The following is a 26,414-nucleotide window of genomic DNA, read 5'->3' on the forward strand; positions in this document are numbered from 1 at the left end:
TGTGCCACGTGGGTCAGAGTCAGGTTAGCTTGTGATAAAAAGCTTGGACTCTGGGACCTGGAAGGAGGAACTGGCTCTGCCACTCACTAGGTATGTGACTTCATACCTTTCTGAGCCTCAGTTTTCTCACTCTGGAAGACGGGGCTAATCATACTTCCTTTGTACATTCTGAAGTTTGTGCTTAATTTTTGACTCTACAAGTCCTCCACTTTTTCCTCCCCTCCAATCCATTAATCTTCCCAAAGTCCTAAAGCCCTGATTCCCTGCAACAGTTTTCCACAGCCAACAGGATATGGCCTAAATTGTTCAGCAGGCATTTAAGGCTGGCCACAATTCAATTCATTTACTCCGCAAGTATTTATTTCGGGCTTGCTCTGGGCCAGAGCTGTGCTGGGCACCAAGAACTCTTCAGTCTCTGCCCTCCTGCAGCTTGCAGGCTGGTGGGGAAATGAATGAAACTGGTGACTCAAATGTGTATAATTAAAGCCTACAATAAAGGGTGCGAAAGTGAAAGATCTTCTTTACGAAAATCTACACCAGGGAGGCCTGGTCTTGTCTGAGAGTTACAGAGGACTTTCCTGAGGAAGTGATGTTTAAGAGTCAGAGGGGGATGATTCGGCAACAGTGAGCAGAGAAGAGGAAGGGAGATACTATGTGCAAAGACTGTGAGGCTGAGGCTCAGAGAGTGAGGGAGAAAGTGGCCAGAGACAGAGGTGGAGAGATAAGCAGGTTCGGGGTGTTTGGGGCCTCGGTTTTGGTCTTTATCCTGAAGGCAATGGCAGCTATTGAAGTCTTTAAAGGAGAGTTGTAACTGCCAGGAGGAGCAATTGGTGGAAGGTGCATTTTGAAAACATCACCCTAGATTAGCGTGGAGAAAGGACTGGAGGGAGGGAAGAGGGGAAGAGAGGAAATCAGTTAGGAACAGGCCAGGCCAGGGATGAGGGGACCTGGTTCAGGAAGGTGATGCTGCGGTGGGGAGAGGTACAGAGATTTGAGAAAAATAAAGAACGTAACTTTGGTGGGAGACTTGGTGATGAATTGGACTTAGGGGGCGAGGGATAAGGAGGGGTCTCTGGTTTCTGTTGGTATAATAGGAAGAAGCCTGTGCTAGTCCCAGAGACAGGAATGCTGGGGATGCTGCAGGTTTGGAGTGGGGAGAGGATGAGCTGGGTTCGAGTTGCCTGTCAGCCACCCAAGGGAAGATGGGGAGAGGGTAGTCACAGGACCCATCCCACCTTTACTGTCTCATTGCTCAGTCTTCCTCTCCTCCAAACAGGACTGTCAGGTCAATCAATTTTAAGGGTCCATCTGGGCCAAGCCCTGGAGTCCTCGCTGGGGATGGAAAGGTGACAGGTTCTTTCCTGGCCTTCAAGGACCTCACAGTTTAGGAGAGAGATAGAGGAGGAAACATAATCTCCATTCACTGTGACGGAGGGAGTGGAGGGGCTGTGAGAGTAGGGGAGGGCCCTAGATCTGCCTAGATTCAAGGTCGGCTACCTGCAGCCACTTGCGGCCACCTGCGGCCACGTGGGACTATTCAGCATCCCCAGAGGGTTCTTGTCTTCATGCCTTTGCTTAGGCAGTTCCCTCTTCCTTGAGCACCCTTGTCCCCATATCTATCTGTATATACCCCACCCGTCTTCAAAACCTGTCCCAATGCCATTATCGTCAAGAAGCCTTCCTTTCTCCTCCCATTTACAGTCAATCTTTAAATGCTACTCCCGGTTACCCCCAAAGTACGCTGTGTACATCTGATTAATATGCTCCTCACACGTAGCCGTTGCGGCATGGTTACTTGTGTCCCAATCTGCCTTCCCCACCAGCTGGAGAGATCATCCAGGGCAGAGGTGTGATTCTTCTGTGTCCCCAGAGCTGGGCACTGAGCCTCAGTCGCAGTGTAGGCCGAGTAAGGGGGCGTTTTCTCTGCGGTCCTTGGAAACATTTGGGCATGCTCAGTGTCGCTGTTTAGTCCCTTCCTAGAACCAGTCCCCTCACCCACTATCCTCCAATCTTCTGACGCTCCCTCACTTTGGGGTTCTTTAACCTCTCAGGTCCTTCTCTCCTTCTCCACTCCTCGCTCCCCAGCCTTTATCTTCTAGCGGCCGCAGCATCAGGCTTGTTTCGGCAAAGAAACAGACCTAGGCTTTGTGAGGGAGCTGTCAGAGAGCTGGGGACGCGGCTCCTTTAAGAGTGACCAGCGAGGGGGCGTGGCCTACGGAGTACAGGCCCGAAAGGGGGCGCGGTTCCTTTAAGAAACAGCCGGCAGGCCAAGAAGCAGCCCTGGAATGGCAGGAAGAGGCGAGGTCGCTCTCGGAGCTGTAGCACCGCCTGGAGCGCCCAGATTCCTCGAAGCGGGGCGCGTCCGCCTTAATCGGGGTGCGAGGTGTCGGGGGCGGGCGTTACATCAGCCGCCACGTGTGGGCCTCTCAGCTGGTGTGGAGGCAGCAGCCCCGCCCCCGGTCCCTGCCGTGGAAAAGTACCCGGGCGCCCAGGTCCCCGCCCCCTTGCCCCGCCCCCGAGCCGGCTCAGGCCCCTCCCGGCCCTCCGGGAAAGCCCCCTCCCGCCCGGCCCCGGCCCCGCCACCTGCTCCCGCGGGCCGTGGCTGCGGGGTGCGGGGCGCCGGCTGGGAGTGGGCGCCCCGGGCTGCTAGGCCCCTGCCCTCACCTGCGGCCGCCTGGGCCCGCCCTACGCGCACCGGGAATGAAGGTTGGGCTGGGGAGGGCGCGGGTTACAACCCCCAAAGGACAACGCGGCCGTAGCCCCTTCCCAAAGCCGTGGCCGGGAGCCGAGGACAACAGCCCGAGGGCACCGAGACTCCCCGGCGCGGCTTCTCGGGACCTGCTGGCGCGCGGGAACCCTCAACCGGCCGCCGAGTGGGCGGGTAGATAGTGAGGCAGGCCGGCTGGAGGGGCCAGATAGGCAGCTTGGCCGGCCAGGGAGATGAAGAGCGGGAGCCCGCATGAGGGGCGCAGACACCCGGCCCACCGGTTCCGGGCGCCCGCAGGCCTCAGGCGCGCAGACCCACTGGCGCCTCAGACAGAAGCTCTGGTTCCGGCGCTGCCGGCACATCCCCGCTCCCGCAGCCCCGGACAGAACCGGCGTCAGCACGCAGCTCCCCCTCCTCCAGGAGCGCCCCCCGCCCCGCGCCGCCGTTCCCTCCCGCTTCAGCTCCTTGGTGACAGCGGTGACACCCAGACGCGCGCACCTACCCCGACCTTTCCGACGAGACAGACATCCCTGTACGTGCACCCACACTCTTACCCCCAGATGCCCGCATGCATGCGCGATCTCACTCACACACACACACACACACACACACACACACACACACACACGCTCGCCCGCCCGCTGGTCCTGGGGCTCAGCCCCGCGTAGCCACCAAACACGCAGACCGACGGCGGGACAGACAGAGGCGCGGGCCGCAGCGCCCCCTTCCCCCAGGCTCCTTACCATGCTGCAGCCCCCGGCCCAGGCTTGCCGGGTCCGCACCGCGGTGCGCCCAGGTGGCTTTCTTAAAGGGAAAGTTGCATCAGCCTCCTGAGGCTCAGTGCCGCCGCGAGTCCGCCCGCCCCGCCGCGCCGCTAGCCGCTCCTCCTGAGCTTGTTGTGTTTTGGTTTCAGAGAGGCGGGGGCCAAGAGTTTGGTGAAAGTTTGGAGAGTGGAGAAGGCTTGGGAGATCTAGCCAAGTCCCTCCCCTCTCTGAACAGCTCCCCTGGCCTCCCCGCGCCCCCCCCATCTCATCCCCACCCCCGGACGACTTCTCAGGCTCCTCCTCCCAGGGAATAAAATTACAAGTTGCTCCTGCTTTCAGATGATTGATCCCCACGAACCCCTGGGAGTGGGCTCCGCAAAGGAGCCCCCTTCTCCGCCCCTGCCTTGCTGCCCTTCAGCTGGGGCCCTTGGAGGAAGCAGATGTCCCCTTCGGGAATGAAGCCAGAAAGCCTGGGGCACTTGGGGGGCTGGAGCTGGAGTTAGCCTGCCAGGCCCCCGGCCTTCTGCGCCTGCGTTCCCCCTAGAGAGAAGTCAGAGCAAATTCCATTCCCTTTGAGCGGTGCCGCTAGGGACTGTGGGCACAGCTGGGTAAGGCCTGGGTCCTACTCCTTGGAACTGGAGGGCAGGGGATCCTTTCTCCATGGACCCTCCTTTGACCACTGGTTTGGTCAACCCTACATTGGCCATTGTGTTACAAGTGCTGCAGTCACCAACCTGGGCCCCCTCTTCTCTCCCTGGGGAGACATACCTGGGTTCCAATTCCAGCTAATGGAGACTTTGCCAAAGAGAGCTTTGCTGAGCCTCAGTTTCCTTCTTGCAAAACAGACAAAACACATTGCTCCAGGCTGCCCCCGAGCAGCAAGTCTTGGCAGTTGTCGGAAAGGGGCTCCCACAATTGCTTACCTTGAGAGCCACCAGCTTTCAAGGAGAAGGGCCGGTTAGTACTGGCTGTCGGGGAACAGTTGTTGCCCCCAGCATCTGCTCAGGAAGGGGACCAGTCTCTTCTCGGCACCCTGAGTCTGTCCTCACTGTTGTCTGGCCAGGAAACCAGTTTTATTTGTTCCCTGGGGATAGTCAGCCTCCAAGAAGCTGATTCACATATGCCAAACTCACACAAGATCAATTGACAAGTGAGATTCCACTTTATTAATTTACAATCAGAGGCACTGAACAAGATAGCAGGTATCAGGCACAGATACTTCCTGCCAAGGAGTGCTCTCAGGCCACACACAGTCCATTCCACCAGGCTTCTCCAGGGCCCTACCAACTCGGAACTTATAACCCATTCACAGTAGAGACTTGATCAGATAGATCTGGGAAGATCTGGAGACATTATTCTTGTCAGCAAGATTATTTTCATTTTTACTCTGTCCCCACACCTAGCAGGTACAGCATGTTTGTGACTTATATTCTCCTGTGAACAAATTACAGGTGTCTTATGTGTATGTGTGGCCTCTTCCTGAGCAGCCCATCGCTCCTGTGCCCCCCTGCCCCTGTGGATTTGAGTAGGTGGGTCTGTGTCTGTGAGTGACTGTGTGCACTGCAGTAGCTCTGTGTAGTGGTGTGTGTTTGTGTGTGCAACTCTGGGGGCTGGGCTCCTGTGATCCAGGCCCCACCCCCTCACCTGTCCTGCTGGGACATAAAGTCTGTGGCTGGTCTCTCCCTCCCACCCTCCCCCTGGGGCTTGTCAAAAAGGGCCACCACACAGGGAAGGCAGGATGGAGGCTGTTGGAAGATCCCCCGTGGAGTGGAGTGGGGACAAGGAAGGGTGGGAGGGTGGAACAGTGGCCTCCTTTCCCCTTGAAGCAGCAGACTGGGGGTCAAGGGGCCCTGAGAAGAGGGCACTGAGGGTCAGTGAAGCTTCTGGGATCGACCTGGCCACCTCACCCTAAGGACTCCATATGAAGCGGGGGAGGCTCAAGATGCAGCCAGACCCTGGGGAGGCTCTCAGAACCTGGGGCTGGTGGTGGGGTGGGGTGGGGTGGAGGAGAAAAGGGGGAGGGGTGCTCAGGGTTCAGCCCTCTGAGGCTCTATCAGGGAGAAAGAGCGTTTGGGATTAATCTGGGGCAGGGAGGCAGCCTCACACTTTAGCCCATGGGGTGGGGGAAAGATTTTCCCTGGGGGTGTTTGGGAAAGTTGGAGATATTGCTCACATGGGTTTTGCTAGACAGATGACATAACACAAATCATATTTGCATACATTAGAGAGATTTATAGATGTGTGTATTTTACACATCTTGATCTAGAAAGGGCTTCAGGCAGCTACACAGTGAGTTGAGTCCTGAGGAAAAGCTTGTGAGAAAGATTCTGGTTTGAAAAACCGTCTGCACGAGTCAGGGACTGAAGCGGCTGTTTTTTTCCAACCAGAATGAGGCCCCAAGGGAGGCAGGTTTGGACCTAGTCCAGGTCAGAGCTGGGATGGCCTTCATCCCCTCCTGTGAGCTCCCCGCCCTGGGCCACTGGCCCACAGGTTGGGAAGGGCATGACCAGCCTGGGCCACTGTGAGGAGAGTAGGGGGCTCAGGCCAGAGGACAGAGAGAAGGACTGATGGGGTCAGACATCTCGCTGGCTTGCTTCTTCCTGGGGCAGGGCAGTAAGAGGACAGGCAGCAGCCGGGCCCCACCCACTGCGGGCTAAGGCGTGTCTCAGGAGACTCTAGTTGCAGTGCAATTTCCTGGGAGTGCTGGGCCCAGCGTCAGATCCCCTGGTGCTGACTGGTGTCACTTGTCATCATCAGCCTGCAGGAGCAAGGCCTCTGTTGAGCCACAGGGAGTGTGCTTAGGTGTATGTCTGGTGGGATTAGGGATAAGGGCAGACGTGGGCCACTTCTAGAAGGCACTGTAAGAGCTGGCAGCGCTGGCCACCTGGGTGGAGGGGTGCTGAGGGACCCTGCTGAGAAGTTGGGGGGAGGTGGACATTGCTTTGAGTTACAGCCTGGCCTGACCAGGCTTGGAGCCCCAGCCTCAGGAGCTGCAGAAGCCCACCTGGGCTCTGCTCTCAGATTCTTCCTCCCTTGAACTTGGAGCCTAGTGGTCAGTGCCTGGCACCTTCCCTGCCCTGTCCCAACGCAAGGGACAAGCTAGGTTGGTTCCAGATCCAAGAGCTGTCTCTGGGGCTTCACGTGCCCTTCAGGCCATCCTGTTGTGCCTTCTCTGGCCCTGGTCCAGTGGGGGACAGCATGAGCCCATTACGGGAATCAGAGCGAGGTTCCAGGCCGGACCTCAGCAGCTGCAGGTAAAGTTAGGCATACAGACTGGAGACATTGACTTTGGCCTGTCTGGGGTACAGCCCTGATGTCCAGAGCATTCGATGTCCAGATTCCTAAATGCCTTAGACCTCCCTGAATCCAGAATTCCCAATGCCAAGGGTGCCAGAGCTCCCAACACTGCAGAGAACCCCAAACCCAGAGTTCCCAGCACCCGGAGCCCCCTAATGCCCAGGGCACCTAACGTCTAGACCATTGATGTTCCTAACGTCCAACGCTCAAAGTGCCAGTGTCCCAATTCACTGGAAAGGAATCTGGAGGGGAGGGAGCAGTGGACCTGATGACCCAGGTCCCTTCAGTGACTGACATTGCCTTAGGAGTGGCCATCATGGAAGCTGGGGCCTGGGGTGGTGCTGGAAGCAGCTTGATGATCCCATCCTGTCCTGAGGAGGGATGGAGGCTGGCGGCTTTTCCTCCAGTCCCTCCCCACCCTGGTCACATGACCTGTGTAATTGCATGTCCACTTACTCACCACGTATGAATGTACATCTACACTGTGCTGGGAACTGTGCTGATTTCTAGGAACTCAGCCCTGAGAGAAAAGGAGTTCCTGCTCTCCTGTATGGGATGTGCGACCATGTGCCTATGTCACCTGCCAATGTGGGGCAACACGTCTCTGCCTGTGACCCGTGTGCGGCCACAGGCTTGGCTGTGGGAATGAATGGCTGCTGGCGGGTGATAATATGGATGTGAGGCCGTGAGCACAGACTGTCAGCAAGTTGACATATCTGACTGTCACAGCGGGTCTGACTCTGTCCATCCGTCTGGCCATCCTTATGATCCCTCCCTGCCTCACTGCTGAGGAGATGTAAGGCCCCCTCTTCCCCAGGATCGGGCCTCTCTGTGGGGAGCAGGGGGCTGATTCAGAGCTAGAGGCTGACACCCAGAGCCGCCCTGTAGAGGGATGGGAGATTCCTCCCACTGCCCCTGCCCTGGACCCAGAGCCTCTTTAGATTGGGAGGAGTGGCTATAAGTGGAGCAGCTAACACCAAAAATAGCCACAGCCACCCTGGGGAGGATCTTGTGACACCACCCCGTCTTCCCGGTCCAGCCCAGCCCGGCTTGCTGACCTGGAGCCTGGGTAAGGCTCCCGTCTGACTCCACTCCTCCTGTCTGAGTAACCCCTTCAGACTTGAAGGAGGGACAAAGCCATGATGTGACCACAAATGATGACATCATAGGGAGTTATGACAGTATGGGGCGTGACACAGGGCCCCTCATGCATGGGTGGTGTATGGCAGCCTGAGTGGGTGGGGCTCCACCTGCTGGCAGCACCCCACAACTCCCAGCAGCTGAGGATGGATAAGGCTGTACTGGGGGCCCTGGCTTATCAGTCTCCCCCATGTGTCTGATAAGCCTCTTACCGTGGGCTAGCTCAGGGAGCAGGCTGGAAGAGGGAAAAGGGTCAGTTGGGGCTGGCTGAGCTCCAGGGCAGACAGCCGGGGTCAGGGAGCCCTGGCAGAGTCCCAGGAAGGGGGTGGGAGGGGTCCCTGGGAGGGCGTTGGCTGCCTGCATCCTTATCCCAGGTCTTTCACTTAATAGCCAGGTAAAGTGGAACTTCGGTTTCCTCAATATTCCTCAACAGGAAGACTCTCGGTGTGACTATCAATCGTAGTATTGTTGTGAGGATTAAATATGGGTGAAGTGGGCACAGAAGAGGGCCTGGTACATAGTAAGTGCTTATCCTCCTTCCTAGGTGAGATCAGGGTCCTACCTACGAGGTACCCATTTGGCCCAGCAGCACACCTGGCTGGCCTAGGCTTTGCTGGGGTTTCCAGAATCTGTGCAGGCCCATGCCCGTCCCCATCCATCCCCACACCTTCCCAGTCTGCGCTTGCCTCCAGACTCCCCGGGAATCCTGGACCTTCTGGCAGGGTTTCTTCCGGCACCCCCCGACTGACATCTTGGAACCCTGGTGCCCTCTGGTGACAAAAGCCATACATGGCAGTTACAGCCCTATCCCTAGGGCACATCTGGCCAGACAAGGTGCTGTCCCTTGTCTGGTTATTTTATGTCTTCCCACATCATGTTTACAAGGTAGAGATTATCTCCATTTTCTAGAACTAAGGCTCAGGCAGGTTAAATAATTTTCCCAAAGTGAAAGAACTAATAAGTGGTAGAACCTGAACTTGAACCCAGGACTTGAACCCAGGTTGGCTGGTCTCTACAACCTATGCTCTCACCTTGCGAACAGTATGCACACAAGGTCACATGGTGACCCAGTCAGTGTTTTATGTGCCGTACTGACAATTTGAGTGCAACTATTATTGGGCGTGTGCTCACTGAAATTCTTCAACTGTGAATACAAAATCATGTGACTTAGTTTTGAGCGCAATGAGGTTGGATGTTGACTGTGGGGACTTTTTGTGTGGCTTTAGTGTGGCTGTAACTATGGTTAGGCTCGTCATTTATGCTGTGTGAGATTAGCCATGGCAAAGTCTAGCTCTGTGTGTGTGTGTGTGAGTGTGTGTGTGTGTGTGAGAGAGAGAGAGAGAGAGAGAGAGTTGTGGACGGGTGTGTGGCTAGCTAGAGAGACTGTGTGGGGGAAGGTGACCGAGGGCCCTGAGTTCCCAGCACCACTTGCCTTGGCGGTCCCAGGATTGTATCTGCTCACCATGACACACATGATGGATGGCTTCACATGCCTGATACACTCCCATGGGCCTCCCGGTTCTTAATCCTCCCCTTTCCCTGACTTTTTTTGGAGGAAGTAAAGCAAATAGTACCACAAATGGAATCGGCTTTCATTTTTTCCATAGGATATTTGTGAGAGCATTTTATAAACCTTTGAGTGATAACTCCAAAAAAATCATTTAAAAAGAAAACTAAATATGGCTCTTCTAATTCTTTAATTTGAATTTGAGTGTCAGTTCTTATTCATTCTCCGGGTCTTGTTCACAAATCCCTGGGGGTCTCCAAGACCCTTCCAGGGGATCCACAGGGCAAAAATGATGTTCATAGTACTACTAAATTGTTCTTTGCCATTTTCACTTGGTTGGTCTTTGTGCTGATGATGCAAGAACAGCAGTGAGTAGAATTGGTGGCACCCACGTAGGAATCAAGGCGTGGCTCCCAACTGTACCAGCAGTCTCTGTATTTTTCTCTGCCACTATGCATGCACAGTACAAAAAAAAAAAAAAGAGAGAGAGAAAAAGGGCTGGTTTCACTGTTGATAAAGCAACAAAATTAGTAATTTTATTAAATCTCAACTCTTTTTAAAAAATTAGTTATTTTTATTTTATATTTATTTTTGGCTGCATTGGATCTTTTTTGCTGAGTGCAGGCTTTCTCTAGTTTCAGTGAGCGGGGGCTACTCTTCATTGTGCTGCGTGGGCTTCTCACTGTGGTGGCTTCTCTTGTTGCAGAGCATGGGCGCTAGGCGTGCGGGCTTCAGTAGTTGTGGCTCATGGACTCTAGAGCGCAGGCTCAGTAGTTGTGGTGCACAGGCTTAGTTGCTCCGCAGCACGTGAGATCTTCCCGGACAAGGGCTTGAACCCGTGTCCCCTGCACTGGCAGGCGGATTCTTAACCACTGCGCCACCAGGGAAGCCCTAAATCTCAACTCTTGAGTATGTCTTTTTAATATTTTGTGTGGCAAAGGGGAAGTATGCATACTGAAGTATGATAGTTATCTCCAGGAAAAGCACTCAAAAAGATTTTGAGTGTGAGCCAAAAGTCACTTTTCTCACTGAATGACTACTTTCACTTAAAAGAACACATGACAAAAAAAGTTATTCAGACTTGGGTATTTGGCATGATTTTCTCAAAAGTGAATGAAGTGAGCCTGTCACTTCAAGGGAAGAAAACTATTAGTGTTTGTGGCCAGTGATACAATTAGAGCTTTCTAGTGAAAATTAGAATTTCGAAAACTTCCGTCTGCTACAGTGAGTTTGAAAGCTGCCCAAGTTTGATGAGATTGGTAATGACATTAATGAATGTATGGGCTTTTTTGTTTTTTGGATTTTTGTTTTGTTGATTGGTTGGTTGCTGGTTGGTGTGTATAATGAAATGTGTCAACATTTGGAAGATCTGATAACTCAGTGAACCAATATTTTCCGAATGACCAGGGTATGATGTTACAGAATCACGCGTGGATGAAAGAACCATTCAAAATGCAAGACAGACCAATGGACTTTAATATAACAGAGTATAAACAGTTCATTGATATAGTTTCAGATTCCACACTGTCACTAACCTTTAAGAAACGACACCTGTCGAGTTTTGGTGTAGTATCAAAGAGGAGAGCCACAGTAAACTGAAAAGGCTATTAAACAACTTCTCCCTTTTCCAACTACATACATTGTGAGGCTGAGTTTCCTTCACATCTTTCAACCAAAGCCATTTAATGCAACAGATTGAAAGCAGAAGCAGATATGAGAATCAATATGAATCAGTATGAATGTCAATAGATAAAACTCAAACAAAACTTTTGGGTCCTCAATTATTTTTAAGTGTAAAGGGTCCTGAGACCAAAAAGTTTGAGAACCACTAAATTAAAGTTTTACTTAAAAAAAAAAGGACAAAACTGTATTTAAAAACCTGCTAAGAGGGCTTCCCTGGTGGCGCAGTGGTTGAGAGTCCGCCTGCCGATGCAGGGGACACAGGTTTGTGCCCCGGTCCGGAATGATCCCACATGCTGTGGAGCGGCTGGGCCCGTGGGCCATGGCTGCTAAGCCTGCGCGTCCGGAGCCTGTGCTCCGCAGCGGGAGAGGCCACAACAGTGAGAGGCCCGCGTACTGCTAAGAAACTAGATCTTAATTGTCCCTAGAAGAAATAATAATTATGGGACATGATAGAAGTGTTAGCTAACGCTGCAATAGCAATCACATTGCAATATATAAATGTATTGAATTAATATGTGGTCCATCTTAAACTTACACAATGTTATATGTTAATTATATCAGTTTTTTAAAAGGAGACTTAATTGTTATTATTAATGTATTATACTATTGGAGAATAAGCTTATTTTACTGCTTCCATCACAATGCATATAAGCCACAGATTTTCAGCATATTCACAGTGTGATTGGTGACATTTTCTCTCCCTTGTGGGATGTGCACCTTGTCATCTTCTCCCCACACAGCCTGATCTTCCTTCGTGAGAAGAAAAATTGATCCCTCAGTAGCTACTGCTTCCAGGAGCAGTGACGCAGGCAGCAGGCTGGCTGGGCTCTTTGTAATTACTCCTGCTCCTCCTGCTCCTCCCGTCTCTCCTGTTTCTAAGCACACTTTTTTTTTTTTTTTGCGGTACGCGGGCCTCTCACTGTTGTGGCCTCTCCCGTTGCGGAGCACAGGCTCCGGACGCGCAGGCTCAGCGGCCATGGTTCACGGGCCCAGCCGCTCCGCGGCATGTGGGATCTTCCCGGACCGGGACACGAACCCGCATCCCCTGCATCGGCAGGCGGACTCTCAACCACTGCGCCACCAGGGAAGCCCTCTAAGCACACTTTTAAAAAAGCCATTATTTGTTGAGTACCGTGTTAACAACTTTATATTCATTTTCTCATTTAATCCTCACAATGATTCTACAGGCTAGAAACTATGATTCTCATTTCATAGGTAAGAAAACTCAACCTCAGAAAGGTTAGGAGAAGGCTTTAGGAATGTAAGTGACCTTAAACCCCTTTTAATCTATACATTCACAAAGTTATTCATCTAAAATTTAGTACTTTAATAATTGTTCTTAGTAACAAATTACCGCTGAAGGGAGACACCAGCACAGATCCATACCTAAGCCTCACCTGAGCCTCCACCTTTGGGTCCTTGCCCCTGAGATCCCACTGAAGCCCATGTCATGTTGAGGGCATGTCTGAGCCCTAGTACTGATGTCTTGTCTGGATTGTTCCCAGGAGATTTGTGCACAGCCTTCACATCCCCATCTCCACCCCCACCCCCCATTCTCTCCACCGGCATCTCTCTGAGCCCTTACCTGGGGCAACATGATCCTCACCTGATCCTACATACCTGAGCCCTTTGATCAGCCGTCACACCAAAACCCCTCTCCTGGTGTTGAAATATGGGTGGATTCAGACTCCAGGGCCACCCCTTTCAGGGAGCAGCAGAGGAAGTGGAAGCTGGAGGGTGAGGGCAGTGGGTAGAGACAGGGTGTGAGCTGAGAGAAGCAGGAATGGAGAGGAACCCTGGGCTCTCAGCCCCCAGCCACGGTCAGGAACGTTCCCAGACAGTGCTGACCTCTCACCCCAACCTGCTTCAGTTCAGGATCCACTGCCCCCACCGCCCCCACTTCAAGGACCAGCAGCTGCCTCTGGAGCAACTGGGGCATCACCATAGCAACCAGGCCAGGCCAGGATCAGGGGTGGGGTGGGGCTGCTTTAAAGTCTTTTGTGGCTTCCAAACATAGGCCTGATCCTCTCATCCTGGTCATATTCAGGGGCCCTGTGGATTGGGGGATCCAGGCAAGTAGGGACCATCTGCTCCCCACCATGTCTCTCAACCAGATCCTTCCCGACACAATCCGGTGGGAAATTCAAGCTCTCTGTCCCCCCCACCCCCACCCCCGCCCTAACACCCTAGATGCTGGCGAACGTCTCCTCCTGGCATTCTGGTGGCAGAGCTGGAAGGGAGGCAGGGAGGGTCTGACCTCTTGCCTCTGCCCCCCTGGGCTGTGATGTATTAGGGATGAGATCTTGTCAACTGAGTACCTGACGGGAGTAGTAGAGGAGTGACTGTGGGGATGAGGGCTGCTCAGGGCTTGGTGACCTAGACAGAGGCCTTGTGTGGTGATTAGCTGTCACGCTGGGTCTAAGCTCCTTACCCTCAGACTCTAGCCTCCCCCGCCCCAGGTCTAATCCAGAGGTGGGGGGAAGGGCCCTGATGGGTCTCCAGAGACACATTTAGCATAACCAGCTGTGGTCCTGTGGGGATGGGCCTCTCTCTGTCCCTGTCTCTGTGAGTCTCTCTGCTTCTGTGGGCTTCTCTGCCCCTCCCTGCCTCTGTATCTCGGTCTCCCCGTCTCCACGTGTATTTTGTGCCTTGTCTCTGTGAAGAGCTCTGCGGCCCTGACTCCGTGAATCTCTGGTTGGTGACACAGGGTATGGACACCGCTAGGTAATGGGCTACACAGATCTCAGTGACAGGACTGTGGGTGACAGGAAGTCTTGGGGACACAAACTGATAGGTGACATGAGGTCTTAGACAACACGGTCTCAGTGGCAATGCATTGTGGGTGACCCAGGTTTGGGGGACGTTGGGTTGTTTGTATTTGACACACAGATTGGGTGACCCTGAGTTATGGCTAACACAGGATCTGGGAGACTCAACGATAGCAATGCAAAATGAATTTGGAGGCAGTAGAGCGACAGCAGTGGTTCTTAACTGGGGCAATTTGCCCCTTCCCTCCCGGGACATTTGGCTGTGCCTAGAGACACTTTTGATGGTCACAAGTGAGGGAAGATATGCTACTGGCATGTAGCGTGTAGAGGCCGGCGATGCTGCTCCATATTCCATGTGCACAGGCTGGTCCCCCACAATAAAGAACCGCCAGGCCCAAATGCAGTGAACAAACTCTGAAGCCCAACTGCCCAGGCTGAAATCCCAGCTCTTGCCCTCTGCGACCTTGCGCAAATTTTCTCAGGTCTAACATGGAGTACCCAGGCAGTATCCCTCTGGGGTTACTGGGGCTGCTGAGTGACACTTGTAAAGTGTTTAGAATAGTGCCTGGCACAGAGTAGGTGCTGTTTACTGACTCAGGCCTGGAGAGAACAAGAGTAGGTTTAGATTCAGGGACTCAAACGTTCTCTCCCTTTCTCATTACAGCTTCTGCTTCAGACAGGCTTCTTCCATTTCGGGGCAACAGATGGCCAAAAGCAGCTCCCGTAATACTGTTACCCCCCAGGGTTCTTGGCCTTCCTTAATCAACAGAAATTAAGAGGCCAGACAAGAAATTCAGGCAAGGCTTTATCGGGGCCCCTGCTGCAGCAAGGGAGAGAGAAAATAAGTGACATGTTCCCTTGCTCACTCCCCGAGGGGGCAGGGAGCTGGTTTCTTATGTGGGCTGAGGGTAGGGGTGTGTCCAGGACTCCAGCTGGAGTGGTGACTTAAGTTGTTTAACCACCGCTTTGGTATTGTTGAGTGCAGGGGGCATGTGTAGTATCCTGCTTTTGCTCCTGACACCCTGCTTTTGCTCTGGGCTCTTCAGAAGTGGCAGTTGAGTTTTTGGTCTTTTTGTATCTTGTTGTCCATAATTTGCCCCAACTGCACATGCATGCAGTTATTTTTCATCCCTTATAGTTTCTTTGTATTTTGTTGCTCCAGGAGACGTTTTTCCAGGTGCAAGCACTGCAGCAAAGGGTCCCAGGTCCCACGTCCCGGCCTGTCTCATTATGTCATGTGGGCTCATCGTTTTCAGAGGAAGAGACAAGTACATACAAATCCCGAACAATGGCTCTGATTGGCTAAGTCTGGGTCACATGATCATCTGTGTTTTGCAGGACACCACATAAATAGATTAACTTTTCTATCCTTCATGGCAACTCTTTGGAGTAGAATTTTTACTTTCCTCATTTAACAGGTAAGGAAACTGGTGCACAGAGGTTCAGTAACTTACTGGTACCTTGCAAACCCAGGATTTGATCCAAGGCCATCTGGTTTAAAAACATGCACCTTCCATAGTCATCATCTTGAATGACATATAGATACGTCGGGTTTTATTTTAAAATGTGCAATAAGAAACAATGTTGTATTTATTAGCAAGACGCAGTCACAGAAACGTTTTCATTACAAAAAGTTGCTCGGTTTTGTTTTTCTAAGATAAAGCAGTTGTGCTAATAGCATTAAGCCATCCATTTTCTTGGGTGGGCTGATGAGACATTGGTTGTGACTTTCTTGGGGAGAGAAAACAATAAGAGCTGGTCCTGGGCTGAAGGGTGGGGTAGGAGGGAGGAAGGGACTTTGGTGGTGAGCAGGAGAACTAGGTCTAGATAGGACCTAGCCTGGTGCTGAGATGGGGCTGCCATTGTTGACAAATCCTTTACGTTTGGATGATGACCCAAGACCAGACTCAACCTTTTGACTTTTCCTGGAGCACTGACAGGGATCCAGCACAGTCCAACCAACTTTACTAATGATACATCTGCCATCAGTCACATACATCTTAAGGGAAAGAATGCCTGGATTGTGAGAGTATCTTGCCCTGGGGCCAGGGGCGAGAGACTAGGGAGCATGGATAGGGGTGCTACTTATGTCCTTATTCATATCACCTAATCATTCTTAGGTGCTTAGTATAAGAAATAGGTGGAAACATGAGTGGTTTCTGCAACAAATTGGTGTCGGGGTGGGGTTATAGTCCCCTCTAGTGGACACTTTGTGAATTTACACAATATCAGATTTTGGAGGTGGCACATTAACGTAGGCTAAATCCACCCAAGGCAAGGCAAACTTTTTTATCAGGGGGTTGGCCTCCAGAGTGTTTGGAAAACAGGCCCATAAGAAACACTGTGTGTGTGTGTGTGTGTGTGTGTGTGTGTGTGTGTGTGTGTGTGTTGTGAGCTGTGTAGCTTCTCCTAACTTCACCATGCAGAAGTAAGGAAATGGTTAGAGAGGCAAGATGTGGGAGTAGCTGATGGCAATATCCCAAGGATTTTATTTAAAATGTGAGAAAACCAAAGGCTATGGAGATAGGAACTTTTTCCCTCTCTTGATGTAGACTAAGTAAGGTGATTTAAATATGAAGGCACAGCCAGTAACTTTCCAAACGGAATTGGATGTGTGCCTGGGGGGATTCTGGATGTCAGTTAAACTGAGAAGTACTCCAATTCCACTGATTCCCTTGATTCACCCCGAACAAGAAAATAAAATGTGCTGTGGTGCTGTGCCATTATTAAAAAATTTAAAAAAAAAATAAGTAAAGGACCAAGAGATAGTATACCCACAGTAAATAAAGGGATGTTTTTGCCAGGATGGGGAAATAGAAGGGTTTGGGGGGAAGGGCATATAAGAGGAGATGAGTTAGACGTTTCTTCCTAATGATGAATGTTTTTGTCTTTAAAAGTGTATTTAATTTTTTCTCCTTCTGAGAAGGTACCACACTCTTTGTTTCCGGCCAGAAACTGTCTTTGATATGATTGGATTTAGAGCTAGTTGGTTAAAAATTAGTATCTGGGGATTTAGAAAACATTTTGTTTGCTTGAATGGCTTCTCTTAAGCAAGTGGATGAATTGCTTTATTATGAGCCTAAATTGCTCTTGGCAAAATTGTCTTTATGTGTTTAACTGACCAAAGTATAATTTGTTTCATTTATGAACACAGTAAGATTTATCTATGAAGTAGAGACATTGAAAAAGTTGATTTATTTTGATAATGTTGTTAAGATTTTTTGGTTTTGTGTGTGCAAATAATCCATTAGTTTGATAAAATTTAATTGAAATCACTCATTAATGCATTATTATAACTTGAACACATCTGTGCAAACATAACGTTTTAGTCTGTTCAGGTTGCTCTAACAAAATACCATACACAGGGAGGCTCAAACTTCAGACATTTATTTCTTACATTTCTGGAGGCTGAGATGTCCAAGATCAAGGTGCTGGCAGATTCAGTTCTTGGTGAGAGCCTTCTTCCTGGCTTCCTGGCTTGCAGAAAGTCACCTTTTTGCTGTGTCTGCACATGGTGGGGAGGAAGGAAGGAAGGGAGGGAGGAAGGGGGAGAGAAGGAGGGAGGGAGGGAAAGAGAGAGATGGAGAGGTTAAGCTTTTTGGTTCCTGCTCATTGAGTGACTAATCCCATTATGGGGGCCTCACCCTCATGACCTCATCTAAACCCAATTACCTCCCCCAAGCCCCACCTCATAGTGTAACAGAAAACAAGCCTGACTCCATATTGGACCTATTCCTTTAGCTCTAACCTTTGTGCTCTGTTTCCTGTGCTTAGTCATGCTGGCTCTGCACCTTGGAAAGGAATGTTGCCTATAGCCTGAAATACACATAATAGCCCCTTTTCAAGGCTCTGCCTCCCAGGCTTGACTATTAAAGGTATAACAATTTTCATTCATATAGAGATAAAAAGTTGCAGATCAGAATACCATTTGTCTTGTTGGAGATTTACAGGAATATGGTGACCAGACCTAGAGCGGACAGCTACAAGAACAAAGGATTATCACATTCCCTCTGGGGTCTGGCCAACACCAAGAAGTATGCAACAACCAGCCACATCCCCTACTTTTTTAGTATAAAAGAAGCCTGAATTCTAACTGGGGTAAGATGGTTTTTTGGGACATCTGTCATGTGGCGAGCAGTATGAGCTTGGACTTGGTAACAATAATATCATCGTATTGGGGGTTAGGGCTTTGACGTATGAATTTTGGGGGACACAAACATTCAGTCTGTATAATAACTAGCCAGTAAAGATGCCTCCCAGTCACTACCTTCTCTGTCCTCCCCAAAGCAACAACTAACCTGACTTCTAGTTGTTTTGCCTGTTTTTGAATGCTATATAGTTAGAATTATACAGTAAATACTCTTTTTTTTTTTTTTTGGCCACACCTTGTGGCTTGTAGGATCTTAGTTCCCCGACCAGGGATAGGATCTGGGCCGCCGGCAGTGGAAGCGCAGAGTCCTAACCACTGGACTGCCAGGGAATTCCCAGTACACGCTCTTTTTGTATTTGTGAGATTCATCCATGTTGTTATGTGTAGTAGCAGCTTTTTCATTTTTATTGCTGTATTAGTATCCCATTGCATGAAGACACAACAATTTACCAATTCTAGTTTTTCAGTTTTTGACTATTATAAATAATACAAATATTTTGGTGCACATACCTAGGATTGGGATTGCTATCTCCCAGCATATGCATATATTCAACTTTAGCAGATATCATCAAATGATTTTATAAAGTGGTTGTACCAATTACACTCCTACCAATAACGTGTGAGAGTTCAGCCGTGGTAAAAGTATTTACCCCACAGAAAATGGCAACTTCTACAAATCAGGGTTTCTTTCTCAGTGAGCCAGTTGTTAAATAGTTATCAGCACACCACTGCCTATACCCATTGTCACAAAAACTTCATATGCTTTTCTTTTTCTTTTTCTTTTTTTGGCTGTGCTGCATCTTAGTTGCGGCATGAGGGAACTTTTTTTTTGTTGCAGCGTGCGGGCTTCTCTCTAGTTGTGGCATGCGGGTCTTTTCTTCTCTAGTTGTGGCTCGCGGGCTCCAGAGCGGTGGACTCTGTAGCTGTGGCACGTGGGCTCTCTCGTTGAGGTGTGCGAGCCCCGTAGTTGTGGCTTTCGGGCTTAGTAGTTGTGGCGCGTGAGCTTAGTTGCCCCGCTGCATGCGGGATCTTAGTTCCCCGACCAGAAATCGAACCTGCGTCCCCTGTGTTGGAAGGCAGATTCTTTACCACCGAACCAGCAGGGAAGTCCCTTCATATGCTTTTCAATTCTTGGTATTGTCAGTCTTTTTCTCCACCAAAAAGAAATAATAAAATAATTTTTTGTTCAAAATTCTAATTGAATATATTTTAAACTCTAACATAAGACAAAATTTAGAGATATTATTTTTATTTTATTAAGATCAAAACTAACACAACATTGTAAATCAACTATACTCCAATAAAAATTTTTTAAAAAGATCAAATATACAAGCAGTCAGACATCTTTTACTTTCTACACACAAACACCTATCAAATTAAAAAATGATAACCTTATTTTTTAGTCCTTTCAAAATCACATATCTTAATGTCAAGGATGAGGAAAAACCAGGACAAACTTACATTGTTTTGTGAAACTGTTAACTGGTACAACGACTTTGGAAAACTCCCACAGTATTTCCTAAAACTAAACATACATATACTCCAGACCAGCAATTCTACTCCTGGGTATATACCCAATAGAAATGAGTGCTTCTGTCCACCAGAAGGCATGGATGAGTTTATTCATAACCACGTTCTTCATGATAATCCACTCTGGAAACAACCAAAATGTCCATCAGCAGTAGAAAGGATAAATACATTGTAACGTGTCCATACAACGGAATATTGCGCAGCAATAAAAAAGGAACACAATATGGACAGTATCACCACAGGGGTGAGCCTTACATAATTTTGACCAAAAACTGGCACAACTATTCAACACTGGTAGAGGCCAGGTAGACGTCGCCCATGGGAGTGGTACTAACTTGCAGGAGACAAGAGAGAGTCTTCTGGAAGTCTGGACTTATTCTATTCTTGATATGGGTGGAGATTACATGGGCTATACGTATTTAAAATTGATTTGTACACATTACTGTACCTAAATTATATGCCAATAAAATGGGAAACATCATATAGCTGCCTGTTATTAAGAGTGATGTTACTGAGTCAGATCCTTATGCCAGGTGCAGCCTAAGTCTTATGCTATATTTAGCTGACATTGCCGTGTAGCATGAAAATACCATTTTTTGTAAGCATGTTGTAAGATAGGGGAGAATCAAGATGCTTCTTCTGTAATAGTTGGGAATGCTCTTCATTTTGGCTGTTCCAGAAATCATTAATCATAAGATTTGGCAGCTGCCATCTGACTTATTTTTAATTAAAAAAAATTTTTTAGAAGTCATTTGGCTGTATTCTCTTTGCTTATGGGGTTTAGACACAGCTTGAGGATAATAATACTCTGCTTTTAATTTGCAGCTTTCTTTTCTTCAGCCATAGATTCAGGGGGAATGAATTTGTGAAGTATGTCAAAATCTATCAGCAAAAGATCGCCAGGAACACACCTGTAGTTAACCAAAGCTAGGTGTATTTGGCTTGCTGCAAATACACCCCAAGGAAAATGCTCCCCAAGGGAACCTGAGGGTCATCTCAATTAGGGAGACTTGGGTTTGGGCTCTTGTTGAGAAGGGATTAGGGAAGCAACCCTGCATTGGATACTGTTAGGAAGCAGGAACAGTTGATGCAATTCTGAAAGATCAGCCTTTGGGGTGGGATAGGGGGCCACACAGATCAAGGGGTAAAAAGGTGGGAAGTGGACCAAAAGGGAAAATGCTGCCCATGTATCCTCTCCAAAATAACTATTAGAGAAAGTCTTTCAGCCAAATAAAAAAATGAATGAGAAAAGTTAGCTGAAATACAAGGAAGGCATAATATGCTGAACACAGACAGCATCAAGCCAACAAAACCAGAAAAATTTATGGTTAAATGTAATTCTTGATCTTGTGATTGTGGAAAGATTCTTAAATAAAGGATCATAGAAAGATATACGCTCCTCATAAGAATTAATACAGAAAGTACTAAAAAGCTGCTGATTGTGTGTACAGAAACATTGACTAAGAACTTTCAAATAATTAAATATGAAAATAGATTGATAGTTAATGCAATTTTTAAGAGAAAGTATGTTAACTAGGTATTTTTAGGAAGAAATTTGTGTTGTTTAAAAGTCAAGAGCTGTTATATACTGGCAGAAAAACAGACATGATAGATCAATAGAACAGGATAGAGAGCTCAGAAATAAACCCATGCACTTATGGTCAATTAATCTATGACAAAGGAGGAAAGAATACACAATAGAGAAAAGACAGTCTCTTTAATACGAGGTGCTGGGAACTGGACAGCTACATTTAAAACAATGAAATTTGAACATTCTTTAACACCATATACAAGAATAAACTCAAAGTGCTTTAAAAATCCAAATGTAAGACAGGATACCATAAAACTCCTAGAGGAAAACATAGGCAGAACACTTCCTTGACATAAATTGCAGCGATATATATTTTTTGATCCACCTCCTAAAGTAAAGGAAATAAAAGCAAAAATAAACAAATAGGACCTAATGAAACTTAAAAGCTTTTGCATAGCAAAGGAAACCATTGACAAAATGAAGACAACCTACTGAATGCAAGAAAATATTTGCAAATTATTTGATCGATAAGGGATTAATATTCAACAGCTCATAAGCAGCTCATATAAGCAGCTCATAAACACAACATCAGAAAAACAAACAACCAGATTAAAAAGTGGGCAGAAGACCTAAATAGACATTTTTCCAAAAGGAAATGCAGATGGCCAACAAGCACATGAAAAGATGCTCAACATCACTAAACATCAGGGAAATGCAAATCAAAACCACAATGAGATATCACCTCATATCTGTCAGAATGGCTATCATCAAAAAGTACACAGATAACAAATGCTGGCAAGGATGTGGATAAAAGGGAACACTTGTACACAGTTGGCGGTAATGTAAATTGGTGCAGTCACTGTGGAACACAGTATGGAGGTTCCAGGAATTCCACGCCTGGGTATATATCCGAAAAAAAACAGAAACACTAACTCGAAAAGGTACATGCACCCCAATGTTCATAGCAGCATTATTTACAATTGCCAAGATATGGAAGCAATGTAAGTGTCCATCAACAGATGAATGTATATACACCACATCTCAGCCATAAAAAAGAATGAAATTTTGCCATTTGCAGCAACATGGATAGACTTGGAAGGCATTATACTAAGTGAAATTCGACAGAGAAGGACAAATACTGTATGATATCACTTATGTGTGGGATCTAAAAAATACAACAAAATAGTGAATATAACAGAAAAGAAGCAGACTCACAGATATAGAGAACAAGCTAGTGATTATCAGTGGGGAGGGAGAGTCAACACAGGAGTAGGGGAATAAGGCTACAAGGATGTATTGTACAACATGGGGAATATAGTCTATATTTTGTAATAACTGTAAATGGAGTGTAACCTTTAAAATTATATAAAAAATAAAAATTAAAAAAGTCAAGAACCCTCTTAGATAGACTCATCCACCAGAGAGCAGACAGCAGAAGCAAGAACAGCTACAATCCTGCAGCCTGTGGAACAAAAACCACATTCACAGAAAGATAGACAAGATGAAAAGGCAGAGGGCTATGTACCAGATGAAGGAACAAGATAAAACCCCAGAAAAACAACTAAATGAAGTGGAGATAGGCAACCTTCCAGAAAAAGAATTCAGAATAATGATAGTGAAGATGATCCAGGACCTCAGAAAAAGAATGGAGGCAAAGATCGAGAAGATGCAAAAAATGTTTAACAAAGACCTAGAAGAATTAAAGAACAAACAAAGGGATGAACAATACAATAACTGAAATGAAAACTACACTAGAAGGAGCCAATAGCAGAATAACTGAGGCAGAAGAACGGATAAGTGACCTGGAAGACAGAATGGTGGAATTCACTGCTTCTGAACAGAATAAAGATAAAAGAATGAAAAGAAATGAAGGCAGCCTAAGAGACCTCTGGGACAGCATTAAACACAACAACATTCGCATTATAGGGGTCCCAGAAGGAGAAGAGAGAGAGAAAGGACTCAAGAAAATATTTGAAGAGATTATAGTCGAAAACTTCCCTAAAATGGGAGACGAAATAGCCACCCAAGTCTAGGAAGTGCAGAGAGTCCCATACAGGATAAACCCAAGGAGAAACACACCAAGACACACAATAATCAAATTGGCAAAAATTAAAGACAAAGAAAGATTATTGAAAGCAGCAAGGGAAAAACGACAACATACAAAGGAACTCGCATAAGGTTAACAGCTGGTTTCTCAGCAGAAACTTTACAAGCCAGAAGGGAGTGGCATGATATACGTAAAGTGATGAAAGGGAAGAACCTACAACCAAGATTACTCTACTCAGCAAGGATCTCATTCAGGTTCGATGGAGAAATCAAAAGCTTTACAGACAAGCAAGAGCTACGAGAACTCAGCACCACCAAACCAGTTGTACAACTGATGCAAAAGGAACTTCTCTAAGTGGGAAACACAAGAGAAGAAAAGGACCTACAACACCAAACTCAAAATAATTAAGAAAATGGTCATAGGAACATACATATCAATAATTACCTTAAACGTGAATGGATTAAATGCTCCCACCAAACAACACAGACTTGCTGAATGGATACAAAAACAAGACCCATCTATATGCTGTCTACAAGAGACCCACTTCAGACCTAGGGACACATACAGACTGAAAGTGAGGGGATGGAAAAAGATATTCCATGCAAAAGGAAATCAAAAGGAAGCTGGAGTAGCAATGCTCATATCAGATAAAATAGACTTTAAAATAAAGAATGTTACAAGATACAAGGAAAGACACTACATAGTGATCAAGGGATTAATCCAAGAATAAGATATAACAATTATACATATATATGCACCCAACACAGGAGCACCTCAATACATAAGGCAACTGCTAACAGCTATAAAAGAGGAAATTGACAGTAACACAATAATAGTGGGGGACTTTAACACCTCACTTACACCAATTGACAGATCATCCAAAATGAAAATAAAGAAGGAAACAGAAGCGTTAAATGACACAATAGACCAGATAGATTCAGTTGTTATTTATAAGACATTACATCCAAAAACAGCAGATTACACTTTTTTTCTGAAGTGTGCATGGAACATTCTCCAAGATAGATCACATTTTGGGTCACAAATCAAGGCTCAGTAAATTTAAGAAAATTGAAATAATATCAGGCATCTTTTCTGACCACAACCCTATGAGATTAGAAATGAATTACAGGGAAAAAAACGTAAAAAACACAAACACATGGAGACTAAACAATACGTTACTAAATAACCAAGAGATCACAGAAGAAATCAAAGAGGAAATAAAAAAATACCTAGAGACAAATGACAACGAAAACACGATGATCCAAAACCTATGGGATGCAGCAAAAGCAGTTCTAAGAGGGAAGTTTATAGCTATAAAAGCCTACCTCAAGAAACAAGAAAAATCTCAAATAAACAATCTAACCCTACACCTAAAGGAGCTAGAGAAAGAAGAACCAAAAAAACCCAAAGTTAGCAGAAGGAAAGAAATCATAAAGATCAGAGCAGAAAGAAATGAAATACAAACAAAGAAAACAATAGCAAAGATCAATAAAGCTAAAAGCTGGTTCTTTGAGAAGATAAATAAAATTGATAAACCATTAGCTAGACTTATCAAGAAAAAGAGGGAGAGGACTCAAATCAATAAAATTAGAAATGAAAAAGGAGAAGTTACAACAGACACTGCAGAAATACAAAGCATCCTAAGAGACTACTAGAAGCAACCCTATGCCAATAAAATGGACAACCTGGAAGAGATGGACAAATTCTTAGAAAGGTATGACCTTCCCAGACTGAACCAGGGAGAAATAGAAAATATGAACAGACCAATCACAAGTAATGAAATTGAAACTGTGATTAAAAATCTTCCAACAAACAAAAGTCCAGGACCAGATGGTTAGAGAAGAGCTAACACCCATCCTTCTCAAACTCTTCCAAAAAATTGCAGAGGAAGGAACACGCCCGAACTCATTCTATGAGGCCACCATCACCCTGATACCAAAACCAGATGAAGATACTACAAAAAAAGAAAATTACAGACTAATATCACTGATGAATATAGATGCAAAAATCCTCAAAAAAAATACCAGCAAACAGAGTCCAACAACACATTAAAAGGATCATACACCATGATCAAGTGGGATTTATCCCAGGGATGCAAGGATTCTTCAATATATGCAAATCAATCAATGTGATACACCATATTAACAAATTGAAGAATAAAAATCATATGATCATCTCAAGAGATGCAGAAAAAGCTTTTGACAAAATTCAACACCGATTTATGATAAAAACTCTCCAGAAAGTGGGCATAGAAGGAACCTACCCCAATATAATAAAGGCCATATATGGCAAACCCACAGCAAACATCATTCTCAATGGTGAAAAACTGAAAGCATTTTCCCTAAGATCAGGAACAAGACAAGGATGTCCACTCTCACCACTCTTATTCAACATAGTTTTGGAAGTCCTAGCCACAGCAATCAGAGAAGAGAAATAAATAAAAGGAATACAAATTGGAAAAGAAGAAGTAAAACTGTCACTGTTTGCAGATGACATGATACTATACATAGAGAATCCTAAAGATGCCACCAGAAAACTTCTAGAGCTAATCAATGAATTTGCTAAAGTTGCAGGATACAAAATGAATGCACAGAAATCTCTTGCATTCCTATACACTAATGATGAAAAATCTGAAAGAGAAATTAAGGAAACACTCCCATTTACCATTGGAACAAAAAGAATAAAATACCTAGGAATAACCTACCTAGGGAGACAAAAGACCTGTATGCAGAAAACTATAAGACACTGATATAAGAAATTAAAGATGATACCAACAGATGGAGAGATATACCATGTTTTTGGATTGGAAGAATTAATATTGTGAAAATGACTATACTACCCAAAGCAATCTACAGATTCAATGCAATGCCTATCAAATTACCAATGGCATTTTTTACAGAACTAGAACAATAAATCTTAAAATTTGTATAGAGACACAAAAGACTCCGTAAAGCCAAAGCAGTCTTGACGGACAAAAGCAGAGCTGGAGGAATCAGACTCCCTGACTTCAGACTATACTACAAAGCTACAGTAATCAAGACAATATGGTACTGGCACAAAAACAGAAATATAGATCAATGGAACATGATAGAAAGCCCAGAGATAAACTCATACATCTATGATCAGCTAATCTATGACAAAGGAGGCAAGGATATACAATGGAGAAAAGGCAGTCTCTTCAACAAGTGGTGCTGGGAAAACTGGACAGCTACATGTAAAAGATTGAAATTAGAACACTCCCTAACACCATACACAAAAATAAACTCAAAATGGATTAGAGACCTAAATGT

General features: G+C 46.7%; 1 protein-coding gene across 1 annotated transcript in view; it reads right to left on the reverse strand.

The window, feature by feature from the left end:
• SLC6A9 (solute carrier family 6 member 9) overlaps window positions 1-3,750 on the reverse strand; it is a 32,430-nt gene extending 28,680 nt beyond the window's left edge. The window contains exon 1 of the mRNA XM_065877512.1: window positions 3,451-3,750. The gene's annotated coding sequence lies outside the window, so the exon portion shown is untranslated. The remainder of the gene's footprint in view (window positions 1-3,450) is intronic.
• Window positions 3,751-26,414: the final 22,664 nt, after the last annotated feature.

The sequence above is a fragment of the Phocoena phocoena genome, chromosome 1, assembly GCF_963924675.1.
Source record: "Phocoena phocoena chromosome 1, mPhoPho1.1, whole genome shotgun sequence".
Classification (NCBI taxonomy): Eukaryota; Metazoa; Chordata; class Mammalia; order Artiodactyla; family Phocoenidae; genus Phocoena; species Phocoena phocoena.